General features: G+C 36.6%; 1 protein-coding gene across 2 annotated transcripts in view; it reads left to right on the top strand.

Annotated features, from left to right (window-relative positions):
* The window catches only part of ANK2 (ankyrin 2), a gene marked incomplete at both ends in the record, with an annotated part of 237,407 nt that overhangs the window by 16,188 nt on the left and 202,894 nt on the right, over positions 1 to 18,325 (top strand). The gene's annotated exons all lie outside the window — the stretch shown is intronic.

Genomic DNA, 18,325 nt, shown 5'->3' with positions numbered 1-18,325 from the left:
TTTCCAATCTTACATTTAGAATTTAGTGCCTTTTGAGTTTATTTTTGTATATGGTGTTAGAGAATGTTCTAATTTCTTTTCCATGTGGCTGTCCAGTTTTCCCAGCACCACTTATTGAAGAGTCTTTTCTCCATTGTATATTCTTGCCTCCTTTGTTGTAGATTAACTGACCATAAGTGTGTGGGTTTATTTCTGGGCTCTCTATTCTGTTCCATTGATCTATGTGTCTGTTTCCATGCCAGTATCAAACTGTTTTCATTACTGTAGCTTTGTAGTATAGTCTGAAGTCAGGGAATATGATTTCTCCAGCTCTGTTATTCTTTCTCAAGATTGTTTGGGGGCTTCCCTGGTGGCGCAGTGGTTGAGAGTCCGCCTGCCGATGCAGGGGACACAGGTTCGTGCCCCGGTCCGGGAAGATCCCACATGCCGCGGAGCGGCTGGGCCCGTGAGCCATGGCCGCTGAGCCTGCGCGTCTGGAGCCTGTGCTCCGCAATGGGAGAGGCCACAACAGTGAGAGGCCCGCGTACCCCCCCCCCAAAAAAAGATTGTTTGGCTATTTGAGATCTCTTGTGTTTCCATACAAATTTTAAAATTATTTGTTCTTATTCTGTGAGAAATGCCATTGGTATTTTGATAGGAATTGCATTGAATATGTAGACTGCCTTGGGCAGTATGGTTAATTTAGCAATATTAATTCTTCCAATCCAAGAACAAGGTATATCTTTCCATCTATTTGTGTCATCTTCAATTTCTTTCATTAGTGTCTTAGAATTTTCTGAGTATAGATCCTTTACCTCCTTAGGTAGGTTTATTCCTAGGTATTTTATTCTTTTTGATGTGATGGTAAATGGAATTGTTTCCTTAATTTCTCTTTCTGATATTTCATTGTTAATGTATCAAAATGCAACAATTTATGTATATTAATTTTGTACCTTGCAACTTTACCAAATTCATTGATGAACTCTAGTAGTTTTCTGGTGGCATTTTTAGGATTTTCTATATGTATGGTATCATGTCATCTACAAACAGTGACAGTTTTACTTCTTCCTTTCCAATTTGGATTCATTTTAGTTTTTTCTTTTCTGATTGCTCTGCCTAGGACATCCAATACTATATTGAATAAAAGTGGTGAGAGTGGGTATCCTTATCTTGTTCCTGATTAGAGGAAATGCTTTCAGCTTTTCACAATTGACTATGATGTTAGTTATGAGTTTTTCATATATGGCTAAACATCTTTTGAATGAAAATCTTAGTATCTTTTAGTTTCACAAGTTTTGGCCTTTAATTACTGAGACAAATGTAGCCTGCCACCTGCTTCTTAGTCAAGGACCAAAAATAAGGTTGTATGGTGTTAATATTTAAGAAAAAATGTTTATATATCAACTAAGTTAATTTTGGTGGACAAATGAGGTCTTTGTGGCTACAGTTTACTGCTTTGCAAAAAAAGTTCTAATGCTATATTTTTATATGTACAAAAGTAATCTAACTTTTCTTTAATTTCTAAGTTTAAGTTTTGAGCAATTAAAACTAGAATATCTTGCATCTATGTTACCTGTTCTCAGCTTTGCATAAGACTAAAAAATATGATAATGTTCTTCCCAAGGTTCTGTTGTCATCATAATCATCTTTATTGGCTAATATATTTTAGGCACTAAACTATGCTTTGGAAATTCTAGAATTATAAAACATAGTTTCTGTCTTCAAGAGAAGTTGTAATTTTGTTCTGACTGGTGGAATATATGACTCTCCCACTCTCCACACACATTCTTACACACACATACCACACATACACATATGCACAAATAGGATAGTTTAATTTTACATGTCATATTACAGGTAGGTATTTATATGAGAATGTAGAGGTAGAATTAAATATATAGTTTTACCTATGACTGAAGTGAGGTGAATTTTACATGCATAATAATTCTAAAAGGAAACAGCCTCTCTCCTCTGTATCTTCATCGAATAATTTAAACATTCCAATGATCTCTTTTATTCAGAAGTTAGTCTTACTATAACTTCTGGGGATAGTGCAATATATTACCATATGTTGTTATGCATTCAGTAATTCCCCTCTTCTTTGGATAATTTATACAATAATAAAAGCTTATGTTATTGCTCTATGTAAAGTTTTCCCCCCAGAAAAGAACAAAATTATAGTTTCTTATTTCTGAGAAACAGGATACTAATGGTTATGTGTAGTCAGTATCAGTATGATACCATTTCTTTCTATGTTTAATTTCATTACTAATGTCAGAGTTGGCAATTATCTGTTAAACTAATTAAGGTCAGAGAATGTTGAGCTCCATAACCTATCTAATCAATTCCATTGCTAAGTATAGTCATTTTCCCATGATTTCAACTGTAAGATAATAATTATACAGACGGCGGGCATCCTGACCCATTATTCTTTATTCACTTACCCTTAGGAAGAGTTAGACAGGATTTGGTTTTATTGTGGTTATCTAATAGAATTAACATAACAAGTATAAATTTTGCTAATCAGGATTTTAAATCAAGTTTTTAAATTTAGTAAGTCTGCAAAAATTTACTTGATTCACCAAACTTTTCACTAGTTTAATTCATACGGACCAATGCTGCTTCGTGTGCCTATTTGTCCACCTTCACTTTGTTGAACTTCTTCCTTTATATTGTTTTATTTCCACAAGTATTTATTGATCTACTCTGTGTTGGGCCCTGTGCTGGGCAGTGGAGACACAAAGGTGAGGAAGTCATGGCCTCATCTATCCTGGAGGGCCAGGCTAGCTGGGGAGATACATGTGTAAACAGAGAATTTGGGGATCCTGCTAGAGCCATTCACAATATCTAGTGTAGTGTTGTGCTTATAACTAGTAGTCAACAAACCTTTATGAATGACTGAATTCTCAGCGTGTTATGGGACCCCAGAGTAAAGGAACTTGGTCAAACTTGAGGGGAGAAGGGTAGGTTGGAAGGGTGTTGTGAAGAAGTTATCCCAAGCCTCTGGGAAATACACCCATAGATCCACTTAATACAACTTCTCGTAGAAGTCAAATAATAAAAAAAACAACTAACAGAGAATTCTCCATTTCTCATTAAACCTGGCTGGCTTAAGCACGATTTTTTAAAAAAATGGTCCTGGGCATCTGAACCAAAGCTTAGTTTCATGAGATAAATTAACCCTAGTTTTGTTTTTAGTTATGTTTAAATTTTGAGTTTCCTTACTTTTCAAAATTCTCTTTGGAGTTGATGCCAATGCTCTTACCTCAACAAATCAAGAATTTGTTTTGATAGCTGCCTCAGAAGAAGTTCACATATTCTCTGAAATGCAGTAATAACCAGAGGGGTTTTTATTGACTGATTTCCAACTGAGGGATTTTGTAGTATAAGCTAAAATGTTAAAAAAAAAAAAAAAGAAAAAAGGCAGTGCACGCTACAAATACTTGATTTGCTCATCTTTTTCCACTGCCATGTGTCATGTACTGTAATTAATTTAACACATTCCTTTTTAAAGCCAGTTTTCCATCCTCTTTTTACATTTCATTGTAAAGTTACGGAAGCTCTTTACCTTGCATAGAGTTAGAATTGAATAGCTCAAACTAGTCTAGACAATTGCAGTTCATAGCACAAGGGTAAATTTAGAAAGTTACAGCAGGTCACATCCATTGTGGATAAAGCAATAGCTCAGTTGTACCCTGGTCTTTCAGGGAAATGTCAGCTGCATGAAATTAGTATTCTGAGCTCATGCGAAATCTCCTGTACAGAAATCTGTTTTAGTCTCACTGGTGTATAAGTATACACATATACTGCAGTATACATAGATCTTGCAATTTTTTATTTTATCAGCACTTCCTGGCATTTCATGCAAGATGTTGATAGGTCAACAGTATTTGCTTCCAGAGGCAATACAAGAAGTGCTTCCCTATTCCTAGGAGTTTTATTGACAGAGAAATGGTAAGGAATGAAGCAAAAACCAGTATTGCTGCAAAAAAACCAGACCATCTCCCAGAGGTTAGGCTGTGGCCTCTGTCGGTAGTCCATATCCTCTCCTGGATTTTTTAGTCTTGCATTCTCAACACACTACCATGACGTGATAGCACATCAAATTTCACCAGACCAAAACCAAGCTATTGTGTTCTCTCCAATTTTAGGGTATTCTGTTTCCCCAGATTTCTGGTCTTGATTAGTAATGTCGCTCATTACACGCCAAAGCTAGATGTTGCCAAATTTTCCTTAATTTCTTTTCCATAAACCCTTAAATTCAATTTCCCCAAGTTTTATAGCTTCTTTTCCCTACATCTATGACAAATCGTTACTTTTTTCACATTGCTGTCCCTGACATACTGCTCGCCAGAACTGTTGCAATAGTATCCCAGATTGTCTCACAGACTCCCCTCTAACTCATCTTCCATGTGTTATAGGGTGATTATTTTGAAACAGTATTCTGATCTTGGCTTTTCCTGTCCTTTCACTTAGAGGGTAATGCTCAGCCTTCTTATGACGGCATATAAGAACATTCATGGTCTGGGCCCTGCCTTACTTTGAGACTTTTACTTTTCTCATTTCCAACATGATCTTTATAATTCACACACACTGCATTACTTATAATTTTCTTCATACTGTGTTCTTTCCTACCACTATGATGTTGCACTCATTAGTCCCTGTGCCTGCTATGTTTTCCACCTAACTTATCACCAGGAACTTTATAAAATACTATGTTGCTATTCCTACTCTATATCTAAATGTAAAATATATTTGTAAAACAAAACAAGCATCTATTGCTTGGACTACTGTCTCTAAATGGATCTCCCTGGATCCACTTTTACCCATTTCTATCTAATTCATGGACTATGTTGCAGCTAAAAAAATTTTTTTTAATGCAGACCTTAAAATCTTTTGAGGGGATGGATCATGTTTATTTTTTCTACATTAATCCCTTGCTCACTGCCGGGCATACAATAGGTGCTTCCAAAAATTTGTCTTAGCCTGGTTGTTAAGAGCTGGTTAAATTATTTTAACTAATTTTTTAAAATTTATTTTGTATTGAAACATAGTTGATTTACAATGTTGTGTTAGTTTCAGGTGTATAGCAAAGTGACAGTTTCATATATATATATAATATATATATTCTTTTTCATTATGGTTCAGTACAGGATACTGAATATAGTTCCCTATGCTATATAGAGTTGGACCTTGCTGTTTAGCCATTCTATATATAATATTTATTATCAAAATAATCTGTTGTTTGACTAATTTATTTTCACTTTTTTCCAAACTGAAGCTATGATTTTTTAAAACATATTTATTTATTTATTTGGCTATGTCTGGTCTTAGTTGTGGCATGCGGGAGCTTCGTTGTGACACGCGAGATCTTTTGGTGTGGCGCACGGGCTTATCTCTAGTTGTGGCACACGAGCTCTAGAGTGTGCGGGTTCAGTAGTTTTGGTACGTGGGCTTAGTTGCCCTGCAACAGCATGTGGGATCTTAGTTCCCTGAACAGGGATTGAACCCGCGTCCCCTGCATTGGAAGGCAGATTCTTAACCACTGCACCACCAGGGAAGTCCCCTGAAGCTGTGATTTTTCCAATATGTACACGTTTAGATAGGTACAACTATAGATCTTTTCAGAAATTTAATCAAGTGAATAAAGTGAGTCAAACTGGAAGTTATTTACTTCTTATACAGCATACATGTTGCATATCTTTAGGTTTTTAAAAAATTTAATTTAATTTTTAACAGGTCTGTTGACATTCATCAAGGACCAGCATGGTGAGGGTCAAGAAATGAATGTAAAAATGATTTTCTATATTACATTTAGGATGATGCAGATTTTTTGAGAATTACAATTTTGCTTTCCATGTAGATCATCAGAAATGTGCAAAAGAGTCTGAAAACTGTGCATGCTCCTTTGGGACCCACATACTTAGGAGAATGGGTTGAATAAACAACTTCTCAAAAATTATATGCACATTAGAAAGAAGGGCTTTTGCATTTTACAGATGACAATGAACTTAATAGCAGTTTAACCGAAGGGACTAGAGACACAGATTATTTCTAATAAACAACATGATTATCATGCTGAAATTTCTGACACCCAGTAATTAGAAAGATTTCCAAAAACATAGAAACTCCAAGGGTGACACAAATAGAGTTCTTGGGTCTATTATTCCTATAAAATTAAAATATTGTCTTGGAACAAAAAGTGATCTTGAATCACTTTTTTTTTTAGAAAGTGATAAATTCAAATTCTTATTTATTCTGGAGTAGACATTAATATTGCAGAACTTATGCACTCAAAAAAGTAAAATAAAAAAATTGAGTTAGCAGCTCAGTTTTGATGCATTTTTCTCTAAATTAGTCTTTTTTGAAAACAGTATGAGTTCAGCATTACATTTAAACAAGTACAGTCAGGTTGTTACTGTGTGTGTTTGCTGAGCTGTAATTAAGTGATACCCCCTAGAAAATCCATCTGACTGACAACTACAGATGTACACTGAACTGTGGTAAACAGAAAGCCCTTCTCTGTTTCCATGTGCATGTTAACAGGGCTACACTAAAATCAACAGTGTAAGGATACAAAAATATATGCAAGTTCTTTTAAAATAGTGGTCATATAATGAGGTAAGCCATTGTGAAGCTTTCATTGCAAGAGTGTATTTTCTTGTTGTTGCATCTTGAATAATCCGATGCAAGAGAAACAGTCTACTTTTTAGTGTGTGCAGTATGTGGGGCTGCGGTCAGCACCTCATCTGTGCTGTGTCACGAAGCTGCTTCTGTTTGAGTGATGTCTGCTTCAGAGCAGATGGTCTGAAGATGAATAATCAGACCAATGGGGATAGAAATTCGGTGCCTACCTTAAGGGGGCAATAGTAAATTAACACTGTCGGATGCCTGACATAATAAAGAATTGATGAAAGGTATTTTCACTTGGTTGGGTTTGGTTTTTTCATATCCTGACAGTTCTAAAGGCCTTCAAAGGAGACTAAAACCTAATTCAGTTCCATTTATCCTGATACTTAAGTATAGCAGTGGGATAAACTCTAATATATCTTTCCCTCCAAATGCCCTGTAGTATTTTAACACACTGATTAGTCAGGGAATGAAGAGTTTCCTGTAGAGAAGATTTTTTAAAGAAAGCATTAAATAAACTGTTGTTGCCAAATTATATCAAAAGGTCTCTCTTTTTTCTCCTGACCCAAGTATTATTATAGTAGGTTATTATTCATTTATAAAACCTACTCTTTTTATGGCCAGCTGTGGGCCAAAGGGAAATTCCTTTGGAGATTTGTGTACACAGCATAAAAGCTTGATAAGCTCTTCCATGTTTGGGCCCATGTTCATTTGAGTTTAAGATGCTGGCAGAACATTTTTACAGAGATGTCCAGCTCATTGAAAATTAGGAAAGATATTAGACCTCGGATACAGATTGTTTTAAAATTAATGCTTCATTATTTTACACACAAAACCAGTTGGAGATCCCAAAGCAATAATAGAGAACCGTTTAGAATTCAATCCTATATAGATGTGATATGTGTTATTAAATTTCTATGTGGAGCTCTAGGTTTTCATTATTTTTATTGTTGGCATGTTAAATGCAGATATCCATGTTACTTTAGCTATTGAAAATATTAGGGAATATTATAGAGAAAGTATAATATTCAGTATAAGATTTGTGGAATATTTTGCTTGTCTTTGCATTGTCAACATTTTGAACCTAAAAAGTAAAGCAGGGCTTCCCGGGTGGCGCAGTGGTTGGGAGTCCGCCTGCCGATGCAGGGCACGCGGGTTCGTGCCCCGGTCCGGGAGGATCCCACGTGCCGCGGAGCGGCTGGGCCCGTGAGCCATGGCCGCTGGGCCTGTGCGTCTGGAGCCTGTGCTCCGCAACGGGAGAGGCCACAGGTGAGAGGCCCGCGTACCGCAAAAAAAAAAAAAAAAAAAAAGTAAAGCAGTACTCTGTAATGACCTATATGGGAAAAGAATCTAAAAGAGTGGATACATGTATATGTATATGATTCACTTTGCTGTACAGCAGAAAGTAACACAACATTGTAAATCAACTATACCCCAGTAAAAAACTTTTTTAAAAAGTCAAAAAAAAAAAAGGTAAAGCAGAACTTTTCAAATGTATCAGTTCACCCAATAGTGTTAGTGGTTGTATATGACATTAAACCATGGTGTGACAAGATACTTCTACCTCAAGAGGAACCAGTGATGAAAGTGGGGTGTCATAATCTCCTAATCATATGCCATTTTCTCAAAGCATGATAAGCTCTTTAGGAAGAAATATTAAGTCCTGATAAATAGTTTAATACCTAAATAGTTTAATATTAACTCCTGATAAATAGTTTAATACCTAACCAAAGCAATAATGTCTTAAATCTGTTCATGTCGTAGAGAATGGACTTGAGGACACGGGAGGGGGAAGGGTAAGCTGAGATGAAGTGAGAGAGTGGCATTGACATATATACACTACCAAATGTAAAATAGATAGCTAGTGGGAAGCAGCCGCATAGCACAGGGAGATCAGCTCGGTGCTTTGTGACCACCTAGAGGGGTGGGATAGGGAGGGTGGGAGGGAGGCACAAGAGGGAGGGGATATGGGGATATATGTATATGTATAGCTTATTCACTTTGTTATACATCAGAAACTAACACACCATTGTAAAGCAATTATACTCCAATAAAGATGTTCAAAAGAAAAATCTGTTGATGTAACTGAAGCCTCTCAAAGAGTATCTTATCCTTTGAGACAATCTGAAGCATTCAGTTGCAGTGTTCTTCAATTTAAATTTTTAAGATGAACCTCCAATTATTTAATCTGGTGTCTGACCTACAGTGACAGCAAAATGTTTCCCTCACTATTCTGATTTTCTTAGATTTGTAAATGTTGTGGAGGAGCCACAGATATTTCCATCTATAAATTTACCATTTTCCCATTTAAATTCAGAAAAAAATTGATGTGTTTTATTTTGTGACAGAACTTCTGAGTTCTGTAGGTGTTTTGGAGTCGTAGGCAGAACATATGTCTAGAATACAAGTAATCAAAACTTGTTGATTTCCCTGCCTTAGGAGAAGTTGCTTAAATTTTCAACTTATGATAATGTTCCGTAGGAAACTGAGATGTAAGCAAGTTAACTTAAGAAACTTAAGAAAGTTTCTACCTATCTCTGTAAAAGTTCTCATTTTAGTGAAAGTTTTAATGTCTCATTGTATTGATATCTTCGAATTGAGCCTAGTTGTAGAAACATCTTATGGAACCAAACTCATGTCAGCAGAACAGTTACTTTGCAAGTTAGACTTTTACTATCTCATAACATACTAACTCAGGAATTCCTATTTCTTCTGTTCGATAATTATTTTAAAATGAATATCTATAAAAATATATAAGCATTTAAAAATTTCAAAATCACAGGGAATCTGAAGTATAAAATAGTTATCAAATATATATCACAACTTTTTTTTCTGATTTAGGGTTTTTGTTCCTACTAGTTTTGTGTTCTTGCAGTATTTCTAATTTATTGAGAAAGATATCATCACATTATTATTTTGACTCAGTTTTCAGAAAAGTGAGTGACACAAAGTGAGTGTACAGAAATTTTTTTAAGGTATAAAATTGTGTCTTAGAACTTACTTATATTTATCCCAGAAGACGTAACAACTGAGATCTCTGAACCAGACCTGGTCTTCTTGGATTTGTAGTAAATATTTTTGAAGACCAGAGGAGTACTATTTGTACAGTATAAGAAAAAGATGCTGTAGAATTTGAGTTAGCAACAACCTTCTTCGGAGTTCAAGCACAAAGCCGTGGGCATTTAGTAGCCTGCATTTTCTCTTAGACTGTGTAGCACCTTAAATATATGCAAATCAAATTTTCATTAAAAGCCTTGCATAATATGAATAGTCTGCCTTAGAAAAATTGCCTCCATGGTAAGAAAAAGATGCTGCTTTTGAATACTAATTTTTTCATCTATTTACTCTTCAGTGATTTTTGTCACTATTGTGTAAGTTAGGAACAACTTATTTTTCAGTGTTGCCATCTTTTTAAAGTAAATGTTTCATTTAATTATAACAAACATACAGAAAAATACATAAATTATATTGTTTATCTTGATATTTCTCACAAAATTTACATACCCATTTAACAACACCCAGAATGAGCAGGTAGAACTATGATATTACCAGCAACCAGAAGGCCCTTTCTGCCTCCTTCCAGAAACTATTCTGACTTCTAACAGTATAGATTAGTTTTGTCAGTTTTTGAACTTCAATAAATGGAATCATAAACATGTCCTTTTTGGATCTGACTAATTTTGCTTAGCCTTTTTTTGGTGTGAGATCTGTCGATGTTCCATGTAGATATGGTTCATTCACTTCTGTTCCCACTGCTATGTAATATTCTAGATTGACTCTTTTTTGAAGTGTAAGAATTGTACAAGGGATTCATGAATCTCTACATAGTATTGCAAAATATTCTTAATGCTTTGAAAGGGATGGAATTGGTATGCTATAGGCAGTTTTTCTTTTCATGGATGATAATCTCAGGGAAGACACTGATTGTCGGAGTCCAGCTCCAATGAGTCCAGGGAAACCTGAGGGATGGACGGCGTCGGCGAAGGAAATAAGACCTGACACCCTTTGTAGATGTCAGCACATCAAGCTCAAATTTATTTTTCAGAGCAGGTATTTATATGTAGGCAGGTTTCAGCATCATGTACAAAATCTCAACATGTTCTAACCTCAAAATATTTTTATCAGTTTTCTGAAAACGTCCCCAGTTTCTAGATGTACTAACAAGATACTTCCCCAAGTTCTCATTAGTTGCAGGTTATTTTCTAGTAGTTAAGCCAAGCTATTATGTAAGTCTTTATTACACAAGTGCAAGCTTCGTGTTCTTTCTGCATGGGCAAGTTTTTTGACTAGTGCCTTGAAAATACTTACAATATATCCTACAGTTCCTGTGTACCTGACTCCACTAGTAGCACTTACAATACCTCCTACGCTCCTGTTTATCATCCGCCAATTGTTGCCAGAGTATTAACCTTTCTTTAGAGTGGACCCATATGAAAGCAAAATCATCAACAACCCCTTCGTAGGGCCACTGTTGTTCAGTTGGGGGTGTTTTCCATAGGAACATCCCTATATTTCCAGATTGTGTATTGCGTTCCCAGTTTCCTGGGGCCAAAATAGGTACTTTCCATTTTGTGCTAATAATAGTAGGGGGGCGTAGTAGTTTTTCTCGTTTTCCTAACCCTGGGCGCAAATCCCCCTTGTGCTGTTTCCATATATAAGCTTAACACAGCCAAACAAATCAATAGAGATGTAGTCCACCGTCCTGGCACAGTGCTGCTTCGCAGTCCTGCCTTTGATTGCATCATGACTTTGTCACGGCGCAGGGACTCCAGGATGGCTTCCAACAACTGATAATGAAATAATTTTAGCATGCTAGTGAATAATCAGTGTCAAACTGTAATACTAAGTTAAGGGAAAACAAACTTTGTCTTTATATAATTTCAAATGATCTCACATATCAAAAAGATTTGCTTAAAATATGCAGGCAGAATTTAGTTATTGTTTTGATATTTTATGTGTTAATCATTAATTATCTTAAGTAACATTTTATTTTATTTATTTTAAAAAATACATTTATTTCATTATTATTATTATTTTTTTGACCTCACCATGCGGCATGTGGGATCTTAGTTCCCTGACCAGGGATCGAACCCGCACCCCCTGCATTGGAAGGACAGAGTCTTAAACACTGGACCACCAGGGAAGTCTGTTAAGTAACATTTTAAAAGTGAAATAGAAACACCTATGCCTGAACCAATTTTCTTAAAACATAGGTCATTGAAGTAGGAACAATCTTTAGAGAAATTGCATTATTTCTTTCTGAAGATCATAGCTCCTTCTGCATTTCCCATTTAATAGCAGTGTAAAGACCTATTGAAATGATGCTAAAAATGGAGCTTAATCAGCATGGTTGAGCTACAGTGTACAAACATATGGTTTATAGCAATTTTTGTTATTAGTGTCCAGCTGAATTGAAATTAAGTAGAATTTTGTGGTATAAGGTGTTTTACTGGTCATTTATATGTTCTAACTGCAGGAAGGCAACTTGTGGACTTCTTTCTGAAATATTTCAGTACATCTAATGTGCAGTTCTCAGTTGCCCCCCAATTTTTGGTTTATGACAAGATAGTGATAACAATTTGAGCTACTGAAAGAGCTAAAACATACAAACAATCCAGCAGTCCCTATACAAAAGTATGATTATTTAAGTGAAAGCATTCGTATATCACAAAGAGGGTGTTTTCTAAAATCTTCATCTTTGGAGACAGACCACACCCAGTTCTGCCTTCTTTTTTGTCCTTTTGTACCTGCACACAGCAAAAGATTTTCAGACACTCTGGTCTTCTGGCAACAACCTTTTTATTTAAAGAAGATAATGTGTATGCATCTATCCTTTGATTTGTCATTGTTGTTTTGCCTTTATCATTTACAAGAAAAACTACAATTATTAAAAATCTCGGTCAGTGTCCTCTGTGCCTGTCATTGAGCTAAGCATCTTCAAATCTTATTTCATTCTCCCAGCAACTCTATAAAATACATTTATTTTTTGATAAGGAAATTAAGACCCACAAAGACTCAAGATCATACAACTCGTGCTTTGCTGGACATGGTTTTAACTTATCCAACATTCCTAGGAAAAGACCTAAGGAATTGTAGAAATGTCCCTTATTTCATTATGTATATATTAAAGGTTTTCCCCTCAAGTGATTTTAATATATTTTCTTTATTTTGTATTACTATAAAAATGTGGATCTTGGAGTAGGCAGGTAAATGACCCTGTTTTTACAAAGGAATGACTGCATCCTAAGAAAATAAGCAAATTCCCTAAATTCCACAAGGAGCATGTGCTTTCCTGTGGTTAATCAGTCAGCAAATATTTGTGGAGGGTACAGGATAAGCCAGGGGCTGTGAGGTGAGGTGCCCCATGTCACTCCCTAGGGTAGTTGAGGCTGGTGGCTGACTCACACTAGAGGATGCCTGCTTCTCAAACTTGAATAATGTATTCCTCTCTTTTGAAGTATAAAAAAAGTGTGTGACCTCCAGTGCTGTTATTTTTATTGTAGTGTTAATTTATTTTTCTTTTAATTAAAAAAGACTCTTTTTTTTGGCCATGCTGTGAGCCTTGTGGGATTTTAATTTCCCCCGAGCAGGGATTGAACCTGGGCCCTTGGCAGTGAGAGCATGGAGTCCTAACCACTGGACCGCCAGGGAATTCCCTATAGAGTTAATTTAAGTGTAAAAATAAAACTACATAAAATTCCTTAAACTCTTAGACCATTGCTAAAAAGAAAGTTGTACAAATTAAGCATGAACAGAACTACAAAACTAGTATTATTCAAATAAATAACACCAATGTAATAGAATGGATAGGATTGTCTAAAACTAAATCACAGATGTTGGATTTAACAGTAAAAAGATTTAACCTCAGATTTCAATAATACATTTCTGAATTTGACTTCAATGAAAATAATATAGAGTGTACGTTTCTATAAGCATGTTGTACAACCATTATTAATACATTTGAGGTTTTGTTTCCTACTTCAGAATAGTTAAAGTGATGGAGAACTTTGTCAATGCCAATTTTAATGGCATGCCATTTGATAATCATTTAAAGCTCTCTTCATTTACTTGGAGATGAAATTAGTATTGTGGTAAAGATGTGTACCTAATCCAGTAAAAGCTGCAATTGGGAACTAAAAACATTTTACTCTGGATTTTCTGTTACAGTCACTGGTAATAGTCCAGGTAAGTTGGACCCTACAAAGATAGCACCTGAGCCTGTTGTTATTTGAAGCTTTAATGTGCTACTGAGTGCTGTGCTCAGGTTCTTTTGGTACATCCTACCTTGTATGATGGCCAGATTCTCTGATCAGTCTCTGTCCCATGGCAAAATATTTTGCATCCCATGCATCTGTCTGTATTCCATCCCTATTTCAACTGTTATGCACTGAATTATAAACACAAAGGCATATATAAAAATTATATGGTTGTACTCAGTTAAAGGGTAGCCATCTAGATGACCTGGGACATGCTTATATTCTCCTTCTTAGGTTGTTACTGAACTGTAAGCATAGAAGTTTTACAAAATCTTGGAGCAAACTCATGAATCTCTGTGAGTGTGCCCCTGGACCCTTCGGGGAAACACTCGTTTAGGACATAATGTGGCTCTGTGAATGCACATTCCTCCTTGCGTTTCGTGTCCACCCTGCTGGATGCTGAGAAAGTATTGTTTTTCTAACATTGTGATCAAAAATGTACAGAACTGTGTCAAGAAGAACTGAAGAGGAAATTTTTCTTTCTCGGCTTGAGATGCCACACTCAGGTTGAAAAGGGGACAAGTTTTAATGACATCCATCTGTTGCAGATTAAAATAAGTGGAGCTCAGCATTTGAATGCCTTGTCCAGAGTCACACTTTATAGGCATAAGTACAATTGGTTTTAGGATTGAGAGTTCTAGGGACCTAAAGCAGCAAAGCAGAAAGAGGTTAGTCTATTTGTCTGAGACTTTTACCCCAAAGGAATTGCTATTGCCTCATTTTCTCTTTCTTGTACTTTTTATGTGTGAAATCTCCTGGTTGAGGCAAGAGACAACAGTCTATTTTGAAAGCATGCTTCTCCCCTACTAATACCTAATTTTAATTTTTAAATTCTTACTTTTGTCATACTCAGAGGGAAACATAGCATGGTAAAAATTGCTGCATCTCTCACCATGAGTCCCTGAATCCTCTTTTATCTCTGTGTTGATTGAAGGTAACCAGACTGACTGCTGTTTATCCTAAGCTCTTGTGTCAAGAGCTTTAATCACAGATTGACCTCTTTGTAGCATAGGGTTTGCATGTGTTTATGTGGAAGTAGGAGAAAAATATATACTTCCATGCTGGTCTATACTTTAAACCTTCAAAGATGTCAATATCTACATATAAATTTTGAAGTCTCATTTGAATTTTGTTCTTGAAACTCATGCTCTGGAACCGTTTTATAATAACACACTTATTTGCATTTGCAAAATGCATTTCTAATACATTTTCTCACTTTGGGAAAACTCAATCCCTTAATGGGGTTCAAGAAGAATCCAACTTATAGCAGAATCTACTGTGACTCAACTGTTGAAGAGGTCCCTGGCAGGATGGCTCAGATGTTACATTTCCACTGTCTCTAGCCCCTCCAAAGCACTGGGAGCATTTTTTGCTAAAATTCCAGGGACTGGCTGTAAGTCTTTGACTTGCCTCTACTTTTTAGGAGTTTGATTCAGAAAAGAGAAAAATAGTTACTAAAACTTGTTTTTACGTAACAGCAAAAGCGATCCTCAATGTCATGCCCAGTCCCTAGAGAAGGTTCTAAGAGGGTCTAATAGAGTCCCCTCCGTGATGCCAGAAGCCCCCTTCAGACCAACAATTGCCTCTGTAAGCTTCCACAGGGTGTCTCCAGGTGTTTCTTCATCCCTAAAGGGTCAGGTGCTCCCTTCTGGCTCTACTTGTTCATGGCATTCTTTTTTTTTTTTTTCCAAGAATGATAGAGCACCCTGATCTTGGTTCATGAGTTTAGTCGTGTTAGACATGTAGAGAGAGACAGTCAACTGGCTTTTAAATGCAGTGTGTACTTTACCATCTCTTTCTTTATTCCCAAGTGAGTATGTTTCTAATTAGTTTGTCTCAAGGCAGCTCTTCATTTTCCTAGGTGCATAGATGGCTGATAAATTTGGGGCTAGGGCTGTCTGCCAAGAATTCCCTCTCCAGCTAAGACACTCTGTTTGGCAAGTGCCATGATTTTCAGAGCGAATATGTAGACCAAGGGCATACTGAGGTTATCACAAATGAAACAAACTTATAGCTCATAGGTTAGGTATTTGTACTAACATCTGCTTTGATACTTTGCAGTGATGAGGTAGAATAGCAGATAAGACTAGCTTTGAGGCTGATAAACATGGGTTAAATCTTGAATCTTCACTGAAAGATTATGTGACCTTGGAAACTTGCCAAGCCTCTTTCCTCACCTATTAAATGAGCGTACTAATAGTTCCTTTCTCCTAGTATTATTGTAATAATGATAAAATGCATATGACTTCTTAGCTCTGTGCCTGACCCACAGTAAATACTCATAAATGTTACCTATAATTATGAAGCCTCATGTATAAGATGGAAGTATTTTCTAGGCATCCTCTTTAATATAGTATAGAGCATGTGGATTTATTTTAAAAATCTATGGGAAATAACCTTGTCATACTTTCTGTGACCTAATATTACTTAATTTTTGTTGTTTTTTAGTAAATGATGTTTCTTGTGGGATACTGACAGAACATGATGCAGAGTATAATGTTTCGCTTCTAAGTACTGCGGCAAGAAACCTGAAGGCGGAAAATCTTCCTGGAATTTAGAGTTTTCTGCAAGCCGCAAAATACATTCATAGAATAGGCATTTAAAAATGAGTCATAATTCAGTCCCTGCAGCATTGCAGATATACTTGGGGCACCCTGCCATGGGCACAGCTTTCAGGAAGGATGGAGCGTGAGGCATCGTAGCAGGGCAGGTGGGAGGAGAAACAGTGCGATGTTAGTCATACCAGGACTCCGAGCGTGAATTCCAGATGTGTAGATTTCAGTCATACCTCTCAAATCCTCATAAATTACCTATATTATTTGTAAATTTATACGCCATTGTGGTTTTGGGTTAAATATGAGGTAATTTCGTCCTAGGGTTTTCAGTCTTCCCCTGTGTAAATCATTTTAATGGTATGCAAATAATTCTGTATTTGAGACTCCCAGAGAAAACGCTTACATTTCTATCTCTGTACGTCATCAGCAGTCACAATAAATAGGCCTGACAGAGTGTGCCAAGGGCCCTGGCCAAGTCCATTCTTCGAGAGAGGGCAGGGCAGCCTACTGAGGAGAATGATGGATTAAGAGCTGCCCCACCTGAATCTTAATTCCTAGTAGGTCCCTTTTCGTGTTACCATTTTCTCTGTAGTCAGATGTTGTACCACCCAAAGAACTATAAAATGATGCCAGTGTCTTGGAACCTAATGAAGGCTTATCATCATCCTTGTGTTAAGGTTTGAAAATCAGACTTTGCCAGCAGGTCAGAGAGGCAGGGCAATTGTGGCTACATCTCTTGAGAAGCCTCCCCGAGACTTTTTGTGCGGGAAATTCAGCTGTTCTCCCAGAATCAGATTTTGAGAGGAATGGGTGCAAGATGAGGACTCAAAAAGCAATTTGTACCCAGAGTGATCATCTTTACCAAGAGATTTGAGCCTGGTATTATGTCAGCTGTTTTAAATTTAATCTTGTTTTTCCAAAATCACTGGGATCACAAAATTTGCATCGGCCCAGTCCACACTTGCCAACTAGTGCTATCTGCTTTCCTCGAAGCATCCTTGGAGCTTTCTGTTATTCCCTTACAATGAGGACAGACTGTCAGGTGACCCATACTCAGTGCTCTCCCTCAGATGCCTCTGAAAACCAAACAGTAAAGGAAGAGAAAGAAGAAACCCAGTACCTTATTTCATTGGTTTTTTAGCTCGACGTTAGGCTCAGTATAGAGTCACTAGCTTCCTGAAGCTAAAATGCATGGATAACAGTGGATTTGGGGGTAGTGTAAATTCATCTTCAAATGTGGCTGAAGATTTGGAGTAAATCGGTAATAATTATTTTTATTGTTCTTTTATACTCTTTAATATAGCAGAGTGTATTTCCTATTGACTTTAATGTCTTTAAACAACTCTCTAGAAATACTGTGAAGTTGCTGACTTGTACTGTGAATTATTATTCAGTGTTTTAAACTCAGGATTGAAATATTTTGCAACTGAAGCTTTTCTTTGTTTTTTTTTAACATCTTTAATGGAGTAGAATTTCTTTACAATGGTGTATTAGTTTCTGCTTTATAACAAAGTGAATCAGCTATACGTATACATATATCCCCATATCCCCTCCCTCTTGCGTCTCCCTCCCACCCTCCCTATCCCACCCCTCCAGGCGGTCACAAAGCACCGAGCTGATCTCCCTGTGCTATGTGACTGCTTCCCACTAGCTATTTTATATTTGGTAGTGTTTATATGTCCATGCCACTCTCTCACTTCATCCCAGCTTCCCCTTCCCCCTCCCCGTGTCCTCAAGTCCATTCTCTACATCTGCGTCTTTATTCCTGTCCTGCCCCTAGGTTCATCAGAGCCTTTTTAAAATTTTTTTAGATTCCATATATATGTGTTAGTATATGGTATTTGTTTTTCTCTTTCTGACTTACTTCAGTCTGTATGACAGACTCTAGGTCCATCCACCTCACTA

This window comes from Leucopleurus acutus, assembly GCF_964270905.1.
Source record: "Leucopleurus acutus genome assembly, chromosome: 4".
NCBI lineage: Eukaryota > Metazoa > Chordata > Mammalia > Artiodactyla > Delphinidae > Leucopleurus > Leucopleurus acutus.
Note: the sequence above shows the minus strand (reverse complement) of the source record. Positions and strands in the feature narration are given on the sequence as shown.